The sequence below is a fragment of the Neomonachus schauinslandi genome, chromosome 3, assembly GCF_002201575.2.
Source record: "Neomonachus schauinslandi chromosome 3, ASM220157v2, whole genome shotgun sequence".
NCBI lineage: Eukaryota > Metazoa > Chordata > Mammalia > Carnivora > Phocidae > Neomonachus > Neomonachus schauinslandi.
In genome coordinates this window covers 7,110,674-7,128,122 of record NC_058405.1, presented here as the reverse complement: position 1 = coordinate 7,128,122, position 17,449 = coordinate 7,110,674, and the positions used below count along the sequence as shown (strand labels likewise).

The window sequence follows — 17,449 nt, the reverse complement described above, 5'->3', positions numbered from 1 at the left end:
GGAGGTGCAAGTCATCCAGTTTTGTTCTTTTCCAAGATTGGGTTGCCTATTCTAGTTACTTTGCATTTTCACATAAAATTTATAATCATCAAATCAGCACAAAAACCAATACCATAAACTATTATAACTTTAATTAGATGAGAGAAAAATTAAATTTGGGGATTAGATAAATGTGGATGGAATTGGCATTTCAAACAATATTGAGTTTTCTAATCTGTGAACTCGAGCTTCTCCATTAGTTAAGTCTTCTTTAATTATTTCCAGCAAGATTTTAATGCATATCTGTTGTTATAATTATATATATGTATATCTATGAATTTCATGTTTTTGATGCTATTTTAAATAGAATATTTTTTAGATTTAAATTTTCCAATTGTTTGCTACCAGTACATAGAAATTCAATTGATTATGTATCAATCTTGCTTTCATTAATCTTGTTACATTCACTTGTATTTCTAGAATTTCTATAGATTCCATAGGATTTTACATAAATAATCACATTACCCACAGATAAAGATTGCTCTTCTTTTCTTTCAGTATTTATGCCTTTTGATTCTTTTCCATATTGCATTGACTGGGATCATCAGCCTAAGGGCAAGTAGGAGCAGTAAGCACAGACGTTTTTGTTCTGTGCATAGAGACGTGGGTAAAGGTTTCTTCAGATACCAACATGTATTGGGTGTGGATAACAGAAGATTTCTCAGCATGGCAGCATTTGATTTTACCCTGAAAATGTCAGAAATTAGCTACAAGGACACGGGAAGACAGAGGACTAGACAAATATGCACAGAGACATTAGACAACTTTAGAGGAGAGTCAGACCAGAGATTATGAAACAGCTGGTTTGCTTAGTGAAATTCTGGACATAAGCACAGCCATGTATTCAGCCACAGATCTGTATCTACTATGTGTGAAGCATTGACCAAGCTTTCTGCCTTCTTCTGCAAAAGGCACTCCCTTTATCTAAGCACAGCACCTTCTTCAATTCTATTGAGATAAAACAAATCTATTCATCTATCTATTATCTATCTATATCTTTATATCTATATTTATAGATGTATAGATTTTGTTTGTTTGTTTGTTTCTACTGCTCCAATCAAGGGAAGGGAAACTTTATTGAAGACCCAGGGCCCTGGGGCTCTGGCAGGAGGCTGCCCTGCAGCAAAGGAAGAGCAGGTGGAGAGACTTATTTGACCTCCTTCTTGGGGCGCAGGTTGTTGGCGTGGCCACACTCCAATGGCAGTTGACAGAGCAGGGGTGCAGGCGAGCGTAACAGTTGGGGCAGATAATCTGGTTGCAGTTGTATTTCTGGGCCAGCTGGTGGAGGAAAGGCTCAATGATGATACCACCCCACAGGAGAAGCACCAAGTGCCGGGTGGACTCTCTCTGGGTTATTGTGATCTGAGAGAGCACCACCATCCTCCAGTTGTTTGCCCACAAAAATCAGATGCTGCTGCTCAGGCGGGATGCCCTCCTTGTCTTGGGTTTTGGCTTTGACATTCTCCGTGGTATCACTGGGCTTGACCTCGAGGGCGATGGTCTTGCTGGTCAGGCTCTTCACAAAGATCTGTGTCCCTGTGTTTGCTTCAAAGCCACCAGCATCAAATCACTCTGCCACCTCGTTGAAGAGAAAGTCCCTAGATGATTTTAATAATGTATTTTAATCACCAAAAATATCAGAATTTCCAAAGGAACTAAATTGAACCTATCCAAATTAAGGCTGATTCTGAAATTGCTTATTCCAATGCCTAAAAAGGGAAATGTACACAATGCTAGAGTTTGGAAAAGATGAGAAAGAACTAGAAAATTCAAATTTACTCAAGGTTGAAAAAAATATGAAGATATTCATAGGGAATACATAATCTGTATATGAAATAGAGTGAATATTAGGTACAAACATGCCACAGAGGAATGTGAAAATCCCTCCTTCTCTCTCTCTCTCTCTGTCTCTCTGTCTCTGTCTTTCTCTCTGTCTCACTTGGATGATATGCGCGTGTTCATTTGTGTGTTGGCATGTATATATAATCATGGGAAATGTGATATACCATAGTATACAGTGTGCTATTTTCTTCCTTCTAGTAGTATTGGGGTATTTTTAAATAACTTTACATATAAAATGAATGCCATTTTAGCTAAAATAGATCAAAACTTCATGGCCAGTGACAAATACAGTTGTTAAATAATAACTAACAATGATTTCCTGTTGAAGGAAGTAATTAAAATCCAACTTGTGAACCATATAATTTGTGTGAGTGTGTAGATCTGCACTAGGTGATTAAAACTGTAATCACTTTTTTTTATGGGTTTCACTTTGAAATGATTATAAAGACTTAAATGTTGGGAAATGCTATCTACATTGTTACTGACTCAAAGTAACTTTCCTAGATTATAGTCTCCAGGAAATGAGACCTCTGTAGAGAAATAAGTAAAACACACCTTTTCTTAGAGATTTTCCTGGCTGTTTTTTGTTTTTAAAGAAATAGTCCATCCAAAGGCAAATGAGAAGAAAAATTTTGTTCCCCTAGAACTTCTCGACTTAAATTAATTTCCACTTAATTTTCCTTGAAACATTTGTTATATATGTTCCAAAATTTACATGCAGATAAAAATCAAAACAATCTATAATACCTTCAAATGCATTTGTTAGTTCATTCCTAGGGTTAAGCAGAAATGATTTCCAAGAGAAAACATAATTTGATTTTAACTGGGGCAGTGATCGTTTGACACTGAGTGAAGTCCAATAAAGGTTCTTATTCTAATGCAATATTAATAGAAAACATTTGGGAAATTTGCTTTGCATGTGTGTACTTAGTGCTTAAACAACTTACATAATATATACTGAAGATGTTTTGGCATTTCCTGTAAAATTAGAATGCTGTTAGAATTGCTGTGTACTGGGCGCCTGGGCGGCTCAGTTGGTTAAGCGACTGCCTTCGGCTCAGGTCATGATCCCGGAGTCCTGGGATCAAGTCCCACATCGGGCTCCCAGCTCAGCGGGGAGCCTGCTTCTCCCTCAGACCCTCTCCCCTCTCATGCTGTTTCTCTCTCTCTCTTTCTCTCAAAGAAAGAAAGAAAGAAAGAAAGAAAGAAAGAAAATCTTTAAAAAAAAAAAAAAAGAATTGCTGTGTACTTTCCAAGGACACTTTGGTCTCTGGTTAGAGGACATCCTTAGATATGCCCTCTCTTCTCCCTTCCTAAAAGTCCCCTCCCAATTTCTTATTGATACCATTGAGCTCCCTATAGACACAGATCATCAGTCTTGTTGTTGACTTACAAGGTGAATCTTTGGGATTTACTCTGTTTTACTTACTTTCTGCATTCAGCAGGCACTGCAGCCCAGTGCTCTCCTGAAGCCAAATAACTTAGTGCACATGGCCAAAACTTCAGAAGTAACAGAAATAAAATCAATGAATCACTGAAGCAATAATTAGTAAAAGTTTATTGTGCACACACAAAAAAAAGACATTTTGCAAACCAAAACATGGAATGAGGCTCAGGGATGTATTGTTATAAAGCAGCTTATATAGTGAGAAGCAGTGACTGTGTTCTTCACAGTGAGAGGCTATAGAATTAGAATTTTTTAAAAGCTTTTATTTATGTATTTGAGAGAGAGACAAAGAGCACAAGCAGGAGGAGGAGCAGAGGGAAAGGCAGACTCCCCACTGAGCAGGAAGCCCAACATGGGGCTCAATCTCAGGACCCCGAGATCATGACCTGAGCCAAAGTCAGATGCTTAACCCACTGAGCCAACCCAGGTGCCCCTAGAATTAGAATTTTCTTAAATAATAGAGAATCCAGTCAGTGATTACCTCATATCAACCTTGGGAAACAGTTCAAGTTTTGCTTCTGACTTTCAGAAACATAAGCAAGAAATGACTCAGGTCAAGTTAGCCTTGCAAAATTACTTAAATGAAGCTTTGCTTGTATAACTAAAGTGGTTTGTCTGCTCAGGCAATTTTCAAAGTTGGTCTCGTTTGTTTTTTATGTTAACACCTCTTTCATGAGCAGTCAAAATGCAAATAATTGCACAAATTACTGTACTAATTACAAACTGATAAATGCTATGAAAAAGAAGTAGGAGTGAAGAAATATGTGTACATATATATTTATATGATAATGCATAGGTATACTTTAATACTTTATCTGCATATGTTTCCAGTTATATATATATATATATGTGTATATATATATATATATATATATATATAAACATAAACACAGAGCAACAATGTTTTTAGGTGTGTGTATACATTGTTGTCCTTACTCCTCTTTCTCTGGCAATTCTTATTAAACAATTATACTGTTGGGGATCTATCAGACTGACTGTCATATGGAAAACACTGAATCACTGTCTGGCTGACCCATGAATGGATATCCCACTCATAAATATAACACATAATGCATAATTCAATGCTTCCACACAGAAGGAAGTACAAAGTTTAGAATGATTGATACCAATATTGATAAAGTCACCTACAAAAATAAGTTACCTGTGACTCTTCTATTTTCTTTTTTTTTTAAAGATTTTATTTATTTATTTGAGAGAGAGAATGAGAGAGAGAGAAAGAAAGAGCATGAGTGGGGGGAGGGTCAGAGGGAAAAGAAGACTCCCTGCTGAGCAGGAAGCCCATGTGGGACTCAATCCTGAGACTCCAGGATCATGACCTGAGCCGAAGGCAGTCCCTTAACCAACTGAGCTGCCCAGGCATCCCGACTCATCTATTTTCTTTTTTTTTTTTTTTAAAGATTTTATTTATTTATTTGACAGAGAGACACACAGAGAGAGGGAACACAAGCAGAAGGGGTGGGAGAGGGAGAAGCAGGCTTCCCGCGGAGCAGGGAGCCCGAAGCGGGGCTCCATTCCAGGACCCTGTGATCATGACTGGAGCTGAAGGCAGACGCTTAACGACTGAGCCACCCAGGTGCCCCTCTTCTATTTTCTTAATAGTGAATTTTAGAGGAAATTCCATGTGTTATTCTTTTTTTGTGCATGAGACAATAGATAATGGAATCATTAAGGACACTATTTCCAATATCCTATCATTAAAGATAAATAAGTTGTATTCTCTTATTTTTATAAAGAGAGAAGCCTTTCTTCCTTTTCTCCTCAAGCTAAATATTCAAATAATCAACTTAATCCCTTGTTCATAACAGATGCAGGAATGTTTTCAAGTCTACTGAGAAATCTCAGGATTAAAACACATTAGAAACACATGACTGACATGTATATGGATCTCTCACTTAAAGCCATCACCTTTTATGAAAATTCAGGTTTAATTAAAATAATAATAATAATAATAATAATAAACATAGAGACCAGGATTTCTTTTATAATGAATTAAACTTGGCAACATGGGAAATTTCTATACAGTGTGTTTCTATTTTCAACAATAAATCATTACACAGGAATTAAATTTATACATAATATTAAAAAATATATGTATGTATCTATGTGTGGGTTACAGAAAAGTTATCATGGTATACAAGCATAACTTTTAAACTTCCTTATTTAAATATAGTTTGAGGGGCACCTAGGTGGCTTAGTTGGTTAAGTGTCTGCCTTGGGCTCAAGTCGTGATCCCAGGGTCCTGGGATCGAGCCCCCAGGTCAGGCTCCCTCTTCTACGGGGAGCCTGCTTCTCCCCCTCCCTCTGCTTGCCCCTCCCCCTGCTTGTGCGTGCTCTCTCTCTCTAGCAAATGAATAAAGTCTTTAAAATAAATTAATAAATAATGTTTGAAAAGTCTCTGAGAACATTTAATATTTGCTTTTCACTGCAGCAGAGTGAAGCTCTTATAACAATCCTGGTCAGAGAGAATGGGCAAAATGAAGTGTTACCAGATAAAGAAATTGTTAAATCCAAAATCTCAAAATTTGAAGCTCTGATGCAGACTGTAGGAGGTAAGTGGAGACTTGCTTTTGGAATTCTGACTGTGGGCATTGGACTCGCAGGTGACACAAGGCTGAGCTGGACAAGCCCCGGTCTTCAGAAGCCTACATGCTTTCTTTCTTTCATGATCTCAGAAGCAAGTTTAAGCTATGCTGTGATGTATTAAAAACGAGCCAAAGGCATTCCTTTGGGAGGCACTGAGAAGCATCCAACAGAAGATTTGGTGACTCCAGAACAGGACAGGACACAGAGATCGGGCAAGAGATGTCAAGCTCTCTGCAGGAGAAGCTTCGTGCAGTCATCTTTCCTAACTCCAGAACCAGCATGGAGCAGGGCCCAGCACATGGCTCCCATGGAACAAAGGCAAAAATCCAGGAGAACAGTAAGCAAGCTAACACCTAGAAAAGAGCTGACAAACAGAAAAGAGAATATTTGGATTGCCTTTTTTTTTGGTAACCAAAATTTGCTATTAAAGAGCTTGAGACATATTTAATTTAAATGAGCAATAGAATATGTTAAAGTGGTTATATTTTTAAACCTGTAAATATTTCCAAAACAATTTCTATAAACCATAAAACTTCCTACACCACTTCAGCCATCAGGTGCCTGGAAACATCAAGCCACTCTGGTCCCCCACCCTACTCCGCACACACACCATGTTTGTTCTTGTCTTCACAGTTTTCAGTTTGCTTTCTGACTGCTATTCCAAATGCTCTCCCCCGGTAAAAGTGGAAGCCTGGAAACTGTTTCCACGTTGGAGGAAAAGTGCCATCTCCACAGTATAAACGTGCCCTGGGAGCAATCAGAGGCTCCCCAGTTCCTTCAGCTATATTCATTCCTGTGGGAATGTGGACTCCTTGCTCAGCAGGGAGCAAGAAGTCGTGCTTACCCTGATGGGACCCCTCATGGGATAGAGGGGCTATCTATTGAAATCCACAGGCATATCATACACAACAAGAAATCCCCTCCATTGTGCTCCTCTGAAGGGCCCTCTGTCCCCAAAGTGAATGCATGTTACATTTATCATTAGAAAAAAACATTTTAAACATGTCTAAGTGAACTTTCTATTCATCCATCAATGCCCAGATTGACATTTATGACTCTCAGAAGGCCTTTCTAATTTTTCTCTGTGTATAACTTCGTATGAAACTTCATGCCCCCCAAATTGTCTATCTTATATTATTATTTATATATACCCTGTGTCCCTTTTATAACATTAAGTTCTTGAAGTCTATGAATTGTATCTAAACATCTGCATGTTTCCCACAGGATCTAGAAAAGTGTCAGCCTTAAATATATTCCTTCAATTGAAATTAATGAAAACATTCCTCTAAATTTTTTATCACATATTTTCTTCATACCGAAGGCATAGGGGTGATGGTTATGTCCCAGATCTGTTTTGTTTGCATTGAAAATTCCTAAATGAGGGGTCCGTTTGTACTGAGTCTCCTTCCCAAATCTCTGAGTACCACGCCACACCATAACCTTCCGCTAAGAACCAGACGTTGTAAAGCAATGCACCAGTGTTTTTCAGATTTATGAGAGATTTCAGAGAAAGTGCAGTGCTGAAATAAATGTACGACACTCTGGGAGCCTGGCGTGCAGGTGAGCTCGCAGGCACTCTGGAAAGCTACATATTATTTTGATAATGAAGATTCTGAACTTGGGTCTGGTGCCATGTTGAATGAGGTCAATCCAGGAAGTTCTATTTCAAAAATGTGTGTTATTATAAAAATGAACAATAAAAAAATTTGTGAAACAGTTTTAAACTTGTGAGATGTTAACCCTTGAAGTTTTTCCATGGTCAGTGAAATCTGTCACTGAGTAAGTGCAGGTCATACCAGCTGTAATTGACTGATGAGGGGTTACACTGATTTGGAATGGCAAGAAATTAAAAATGTCTTCAAGCTTGTTTTGCGGAGGTGCACTGTATTTTTTTTTCTAATTTATTTTTTGTGTTACTATGTAGTTGAGTTTAAGAATTTTAAAAACTAGGGAAAAAAAGATAAAAATAAATACCTGTCTGTCACCTTTTCATCAAATATTATAATTTAGTGATATTAGTGTGAGCATAGTCTTAATGAATTAATAAACTGTAGATACAGTTGAAGCCCCATTTTGCCTCTTTCTTGTTCATTCTGATTCTGTCCTTTCCCAAAAAGTTCATTATTTTCAATTTGGTGTTCATCCTGAATACAGTTGCTAAAGATGTTCCTCTAACATAAGATCTTCATATTTAATATAAAAAATTCTTGCATACTCCACATCATTATGCATCTTGCTCCTTCCACTAGGCATTTTAGAATACGTATCCATATTGGTGCACATGTCTGTGGGCTCATTCTGCCTCCCAGCTGCCTCTCTGGCCAAGGCTGACATATCTTATTAGACACTAAACAAACAGACAAAAACCCAGCTTTGGTTTCAAATTTATTGCCTCTTCATCTCTCGTGGCATTTCTCCAGAAGTTTCGCTTCCCTTGAGTTTACTCTTGCATAGTGCTGTCATCATTTCAATCCACTTCCACATGCGGGCTACTTATTTCTGTTTAAGTAGATAATATCTTAAAACAATCATTTTAATAAAAAAAAATTTAAGGCACACTGCTATTCAAATTGTGTTTATCCATTATCAGTCTTGGTCTCTTTAGCTGAGTTTAAAATTACCAGCTAACAGTTATTTTTTTGTGATTACTTTGAAGTTATTAGTCATTGCCTTTAAGTTTTTGTTTTGTTGTGGTATAAAACACATAACATAAAATTTACCATCTTGCCTATTTTTAAGTATATGGTTCAGAAGTTAAATAGCTCTCAGAACCTTTTCATTTTGTCCATCTGAAAATCCATATCTATCCGTAGCCCCACCCCTGGTGACCATTGCTCTACTTTCTATTTCTATGCATTTGACTACTTTAGAGACCTCATGTATTTGAAATCATACAGTATCTCCCCTTTTATGTCTGGTTTAGCTCACTTGCCAAAATGTCTTCAAGTTTCATTCATACTGTAGCATGTGACAAGATTCTCTTCCTTTTTAAGGATGAATAATTTTCCATTGTAAGTACATATCACATTTTTTTCATCTCTTCATCTCTTGGTGAACATTTGTCTTGCTTCCACCTTTTGCCTATTGTGAATAATGCTGCTATTTTCTTTAAGCTTTGTGTTTTTACCATTAGTCTGGTTTTCCTCACCTGTAGATCATCTATATCTTGTAGCTTTAAAAATATCACTTTATACTAGGTATTCTTTAGTATTATTACCATATACCTAAATAGGAGTTTCTTTCTTTTATCTTCCATGGCAATCACAGTCACTTGCAGTAGAAAACTATTCTTTTTCACATTCCAGAAAATTGTTTGCTTCTCCTGCAATCACTATTATACCACTAGACATGACAGAGATTCAGTTTTTATCCTACATGTTTATAATATTTCTTAACATTTTTGTTTTTGACTCTCTGTATTGATTTTTATATAAATCCTTTATTTCTATTTTCCAGTTCATTGTTTTTTGCTTTACCATATCCAGTCTAGAATGTATCCCAATCATTTACTGTATTAAATTGAATCAGCATATCTAATTCATCATTTTTTATCTACCTCTTTTTACTTTATATATATACTTTATATATGTCTGTTTTGTGTTCCAACTTACATATTACAATAATTAAAGTTGAAAATTATTTTTCAAAGCCAGGCAGCCTATTATAAATTATAGGAAAATCTCAATCTCTCAACCCTACACTTTTTTATGTAAGTATTTGTTATAAAAATGGTGTTAACTAGGGATGCCTGGGTGGCTCAGTAGGTGAAGCGTCTGCCTTCAGCTCAGGTCATGATCCCAGGGTCCTGGAATCGAGTCCTGCATTGGGCTCCTTGCTCAGAGGGGAGACTCCTTCTCCCTCTGCCTGCAGCTCCTCCTGCTTGTGCTCTCTCCTTCTCTCTCTGACAAATAAATAAATAAGATATTTTTTAAAAATGATGTTAAACTATAAACGATGTGTTTTATAATGAAACACAATTATGCACAATTGTACAACACAATTGTACAAAGAAAAGAAAAACAATTATGCTAAGCCTAATTGTCAATCCACCAATTACCTATGCTAGTCTAATATAATAAGTGAACTTCATTCTCTTCCATTAATGATCCTAAGATTCAGTGCCATGAAAACAAATGGTCTCTTCCTTATAGATGAAGTCTTTTTTGGGGTGGTGGACAATGTCTACTGACTACAAATCGCTGATGAATTTGGACTCTTTTTTTTGTGTTCCTGGAGTATTCTGTTGTCTATAGCAATTTGAAGAGGTCGGAATAATAAGATGAAACAGATATCTGATTTCAAAATTCTATAGATGATTTGGTCTGTATCTAATTTTTAGGTACATGTTCAAGGCTAAGCTTGATATTTAAGAATGAACTTAATCCCCAGACAAATAGCAAAAGAGTTTGGAATTAGTATACAAATTCAGATGCAGCTTCTCATAAATGCTTTTTGAAAGTTTTCATGGGCCAGTTGGTGCTTCTACATGGCCTATATTTTAGTCATTAAATACAGTTTGGGGGAAGAGGTCATTTTTATTCTCCTTCATTTTAGAAGAAAAACTGAGGCTCATAAAATCCGATCACTGCCACAAGGTCATATGGTAAGTGGATGGCTGGGATTTAAAACCAAGTTCTGTATCTCCAAATCCAGTGGTCTTATTTTATCATAGCTGCCATATGGAAATATCAACTTGGATATCCATCTGTGATATTTCCATTGCCTCTTGTTTCAGTATTGTTGGAGTTCCAATAAAAATCTAACTACAGCATTTTCTTCGGTCATATAATAGTGAGAATGTGTTGCAAGTTTCTAAGCAAGAAATATCTTCTGAGTCTTGTGTATCTTCACAACAGGGAACTCCATTAAAATGCTCATTGATTTAGCAGCTCCCTGAGAAGAGAATCACAAAGTAACTCAAGGGTGGAAGGGCAGACTCAAAGGACAGGTAGAAGATTAGAAAAGGCAAAGTAAGATGACTCCAAGTTGAATTTCTTTCTAAGGTGTAGCAACAACTATCCAGGGAAAGAATAGCTCAAGGGGCAGTTTGGTCCCTATCATAATGCCCGCTGTGTTTGCCACTGTGTTCATCAGGAGAGCAGCGTTGAGTTATTTCTGAAGTTGAAGAGGATGCCTGCTCTCGGTAACTCTGTAGGCTGCCAACAGTGAAGGGAGCTCATAAAAGATTGCATAATGTCTTTCTAATCCTCCTGACCAAACTAAAATCTCCTGACACTTTTCCTCTTGTCAACTCAATGTGTGCTTTACTTTATCTGTTGTTTATTTTTCCATTTTAAGGGAAGTAATTTCCCTGACAATTCCTATCAAATACTACTATACAGTTTGCACTGATCACTTGATTGTAAAAGCTCAGTAACATAAACATTTAAATGCATATAACACGGAGCTGTATATATGGCAAACTGCCATAGACATTGATTGGCCTTGTATTTTATAGGGTAACAGGATGAGTACAATGGACTTAAGAGCAGAGTATACTCATGCTTTGCCTAAAAAGTTTGTCCGACTCTACTTATTAGTATAGTCTGAGAACATTTATAGTTGGAATAGGATGGATAATCACATCCTACCAATGTTGATACACATCAGTTTCCAATTTCCCCCAATGACTTGGAAATTAGCTGTTGAGCTAATCAGACTAAAACTGCCAGAAGTTGCTAAGCCACAGGGGCAGTTCAGCATGGATAATCTGTGTACTGAAATTGATGCCATTCAACCACATGGGAGCTGGTGGCCAGAACCTAAGTCTGAGATGAAAAAATCTGTAGTTTCCTTTCAGCTGGCTTGACTTCCCAAATGTACATACTGATATTTTCCCTTGGGCCTCCGGCGATTTCAGGGTTGTGGTCAGAAGTCAGGCACTCGTGTTGAACTTGTCTCTCCCAACACGTTTCTCTTTATTATTTTTTCTTGGATAGAACTCCAATACACCTTTTGGATAACTTTTTTTAAACTATATTTTAAAATTCAGTACAACTAAAATAGGCAATTTTCTATGACAAAGGACAAAGCTTATAGACTTAACAGATCCACTTGTAGACTAATGATCTCAATTTAACGTAATGGGGATTCTGGCAGGTTAAGTTATTTATCCAAGGTCAAAGAGTCAGTGAAAAGCATAACTTGGATAGACTACACTAATAACCTATTTATTATTATTATTATTATTATTATTATTATTTTGCTATTGTCATTCCTTATTCAATTCAGCCAAATATCTAATCTTCATGAACATCATGAAAGCATTAGGAATGATTCAGGCCTAATTTAGACCCAACTCCTAAAATCTGCTGATGTTCATATGATATAAAGAGAAGTGATTTTTCCACTCAGTAAATACTAAGTAAATTTGGTGGATAGGACATGTAGATGGATGTGTAACTAAAATATTAACATGCCAAAGATGTCATAGAGTTAATTGTTAAAAGAGTGCACTATTTGCAGCACATAGCTCCATGTGACAAAGTATTGGGGAATATCACCACATCTCTGCACGCCTCAGTTGTTGTAACATGAATGAGATAAATGGGTGATCTTGGCAATCCCTCTTAGCTACAGACTACAAAGCTACTGACTCAAAGCTAAGGGATACTCTTTCCCAAAGTATCCCGTTATTCTCAGGGCTATAATGTCAAGGGTACAAAATTCATAAGAAAAGCCCTGAAGAGCCAGAAGTAATGCAGGTCATCATCAGTTCAGAACTTTCCTTTTTGGGTGTATCTCACATTTTGGGGGATAATTTACAAGTTTGCTTCAGGAGTGAGTGTAGGAACTTATGTCATTTCTATCCCTGTCATAAATGATCTCAGTCCCTTGACTTTCCCTACTTTATGCTCCTCTTAATTCTCCTCTGAGTGAATTTTATCCCACTTATCTTTGGCCAACCACTCAACTATGCTAAGCTGTAATCTAGCATATCTCTAGCTAGCAAACACATTCCAACTTATTTCATAAATAGCAAAAATGAATAAATATATGCAATATTATCCATTCAGGTTGAATCTTTTTTGCAATGAATGGATGGCCATTTTCAACTTGGTTGTACACTAAGACCTTTACTTTTGGCAAGTGAGAGCACAAATCTCCTGGAACAAAGAGAAGAATCGATTTTGAGGCAGGGGCAGAGCAGTTGGGCGGAGTTGCCTTTTCTTCCCCAGGGTGGAGTGCCTCCCCTGTTCTCACTACATCTGGTAGCACAGATGGCAGGAAAATTAATAGGAGGGAGGAAGCATTGACCTCATGTGGATATAAACAAGTCCTGAGACTACACAGGCAGGCAAATCCGATAATAGCCTTAAAAGAGATCTTGAAAGTTCATTGAGTTCAGCTCCCTGCTGCTGATAGAGTTGCGCTTAACAAAGTCCCATGTCCTAGGTGAGCATCCTTGAGGTACTGTGCCTAGAGATACTAGAATAGGTCACTGAGGACAGCCATGCAGTGCATCTCCTTAGGTAAGTGTCAAAGTAGGATATGAGCATCTGTTTTATATTAGTATATCTTGTTGGAGATACGACATGAGAAAAATGACTACTTACGTGCTTCCTATCGCATGGACTCAACCCATTATTAGAATCCTCAGAGACAAAGAGCCTATAAATAGATGCTCATCTTGAAACACATTTGTAGGGTTAACCCAACTAGCTTATTTCAAGAACATGTTGGTAGTTTACATTAATCACTAAACAAGTTATTTGTTGATTAAAAAATCATTGAGCTGAAAATGACCTGGGTTTTGTCCAGCCCTGGGCTGGCCATTCAGACATGGTTGACAGGTTGATGTAAAAGTCATTCTCATCTCCCTCTCCCTCGTCACCTCCCATTAAAGGTGGCCCCATTGGCAATGAGCCTTAAACCAAGGCCCACTGGAGGGTTTTACAGAAAAAGATGTGCTTTTCTGATTAAAGGGATAAATGGATCCCATGCTGTGCTTTCTCCCCTTCTACTTTCCTTGAACATGGACTTGATGATATATTGCAACCATGGAAGCAAAGCAAGAGAATTGCAAATTGCTGACATTGTTCCAGCAACTTTCCTGGCAACACATTCTTGTTATATGAAAATAATTAACTCCTATTTTTGAGCCAGAATTAATTTATGAACTCCATTTGAAATACAGCTAAATGATGCACTTACTAGTGTCTAAATATTCTTTAAAATATCTTAATGGCAAAAGTCTATGTCATGGTATTCAGAATAATATTAATCCAACACTTACTCTATATATTACTTCAACTATTATATTTAGTTTTTATAATCTAGAAAGCACTTTCAAATACTACATCACCCCCAGGTTTTTTCTTAGTCTTGACAATTGTTTTTACTCCAATTATTTTTCATCCGTATCAACTAAAAGAGCCCTCCTACTGTATATTAAAGATATACATTTCTCCATCTAAAATTAAATTTGGAAAAAGTGCTAGATGGACATATATGACATTTCTACAAAATGAAACATAAAAGGGATTTTTCTGAGGCGTGTTTGAAAACTATATATGTAGACTATGAGTCCTTATATGACCAATGATCAGGGGGTTGAGATAAATTTGAGTATTCCCAATATTTTTCAAATAAATCCACTGGTACTCCCAAATTGTATAAACCTGTGATTCTCTAAATTAGCATGCATCTAAGCCCTTTAGAAAACTTGCTAAAACACAGATACTTGGCCCCACTTCCAAAATGTGATCCAAAAGGTCTAGTTGTAGAGTCCAGCAATTTATATTTCTAACCAGCTCCCAGGTGATCCTGATAATGCTGGTTTGAGGAACAAGTTTTCAGTAGCACAAACACAAGAGATTTCCAATGATGCTTATTAATAAGATTTTATACTTTCACTTTTTCAATATGGGAGAGACCAACTAATCTTTGGGACAGATGTTGCCATATGCTCATTCAAAGCCACGTTTCTGTTTAATATGGCCCTTACATAGCACTGACAAAGTTCTAATTCATATTTAGATCAACAGCCTGATATCCCAGGCATATAACTCTTAAACTTACGTAAAAACATTTATGCAAATAAGTGGTCTCCCCACTCCAATTCTGGTAGCTGTTGTTTTAATGGGTCCCACCATTTCTATCTTTGGAATTCATTATGATCCATTTCAGGTCCTGTTGCATGTGAACAATCTTTAAAAAACATGTTAATACTATAATAAAAGAACATGCTGGATCTAAAATTCACAGAAAAATACATGACTATGTTATGATGCAGTGATCACATTTTCAATTTTTAAAATTTCCATTTAAATAAGGAAGAAAGCATGTTTTTTACTGATCAGTATTCTTTTCTTCTGTTTCTAGTTTTAATCACACACCCCCCCCCGCCACACACACACACACACACACACACACACACTCACAAGTTGTGCATGCTGGAGAATGCCAGGAAGATGCTACTTTACTCTTGATGGAGAGAATATAGGCTGCTGTGATGAATCTCATGCAGCCGGTGTCTGATGGACTATTATTTAATCTCTGCTTTGGGAAAGAGCAATCAAATGGTAGCTGTTGGTATTTGTTTAATAAAAACTCCAGATGTTGACAATGTTTCCCCATGGCCATTGATATATAATGATTTGCACACAGCTGCTAAAAAACCATCAAGCCCCACTACTTCATGATTATCACTGGGAATAATTCTTTTTTTCTTTGTGTGTTTTATGCATAGCCCTCATGGCATGAGTCACATATTTCTTGAGTGTTAAACTGAGCCAGCTAAATAAGATTTATTCACATTTTTTCCTTTATATTTCTGTAAAGAGCTCTGTCACACAGAAATGGGGGCATTCTGATGTAACAATAGAATGTCATCATTTCGAGCCACTAGTTACCCTGGAAGTGCTGTGAGCTACACGTATTTATATGGGGTACAATTTTGGCAAATTTTTGTGGTAAAATACATATATTCAAACGTTGAACACAGGCAAAGAGAGAGAAGCACAAATATTTTGTTGATTTATTAAAAGGCAGTTCAGATTCAGACTCACCCAGCATTTGAATTTTTCCTGGGATTTAAAAAAATATTTCCTTATTTGTATTTTTTCACAGTCAGCAAATGTCAGAAAGGGGAACGTATTAAATGTGTTCTACATCCACAGACATATATTCAGAATGGTTTTTGAGTTGCTGCAGGATTGATGGATAGGTGGTATCCCCTAGAGAGCAAAGACAAGTCCTCTCTGGATTTTTTTAAGACACACAAGAGGGTGATGGGGGTCCAACAAGAGCTAAAATGCTTAACAGCAACAAATGTCATGTACATTTCTTTCTTGTTTTTCCTTTCAGTTACTCATGGGTGGGCTCCTTTAAGAAGATGTGGGTAATCCTCTTCCCTCTTTAGGGGAAGAGAGCCTAGCGGAAGACATGGGTAGCAGAGCTGCTATGTGGCCCTACTCCGTAACTGGACTCGGCCCACAGACTGGGTAAGAGGTAGGGTCTCTAATGGGTCCAGTCTTCAGGGAAGTGGAGATTGAGTTCTGTCTGCTCCCCTGGCCTTCCCAGTCTCCGTAGGTCACCTCAGATCTACGCCAGAGCTGGTCTCCCTCTCTGTCCTCCACTGAGTGTCCCTTACTGTTGGGATAGGAAGAGCCACAGCCACATACAGCAATGCTGACTCATTAACAAGACGTGTGTGTGTTAAAAACTGTGTAAGTGACACTGAGTGATTATAGAATATTGTGTCAGTTTCCTACCGCTGCTGAAACAAGCTACCACAAACTTACTGGCTTAATACAACACAAATGTATGACCTTAGAGTTCTGGAGGTCAGATGCATGGAATGGGTTTAACCTGGTAGAGATTTCAGTGTCACCAGGGCTGTGATCCCTCCATAGTCTCTAGAGGGGATGCCATGTACTCACCTCTTCCAGCTTCTGAGAAGCTGGTGGTGCCTCCTCCATCCTCAAAGCCAGGACAGCAGCAGCTTCCAATATGTGGCCTGCACTTCCCTGGCTGCATCTCACTCTCTCGGACTCTCCTTCCTCCTTCTTGTGAGGGTCCTTGTGATCACACTGGGTGATCCTGTCTACTCCCCCATCACAAGACCCTTGACTTCATCACATCTGCAAAGTCCCCTCTGTCCTAAAACAGGCTGCATTCACAGGTCCCAAGGACGATAACACACACCCCTGGGGGAGAATTATTCTGTCTACCACAAGCACTACAAAGATTCTAAACCATCCTTCTAAATTCCAGATGAGACCATGTGATTCACCCATGCTCTTTATAGTTAACGTTAAGGCATTATAAATTAAAAACAAACAAAAAACAAAAAACAAACCAAAAAACAAAATTCTGATTTACAAGAAGTTCCAAACTGTTCTTTTTAAAAAATAGTTTTAAATAGTTAAATGTTGCAGAGGCCTAAATAAGATTACAAAAAGCATATAAGATTCAAGGCAGCTATTTTGGGCTAAACTATACTAATTACTACTAATTAACTGATTATAATATGAAGATTAGAATGTCAATGCATATAATTTAACATAAACTGAT

At 37.4% G+C, this 17,449-nt stretch overlaps 1 pseudogene; it reads right to left on the bottom strand.

Annotated features, from left to right (window-relative positions):
• Nucleotides 1-1,186: 1,186 nt before the first annotated feature.
• On the bottom strand, nucleotides 1,187-16,854 carry LOC110585861 (annotated as a pseudogene).
• Between the last annotated feature and the right edge of the window lie 595 nt (nucleotides 16,855-17,449).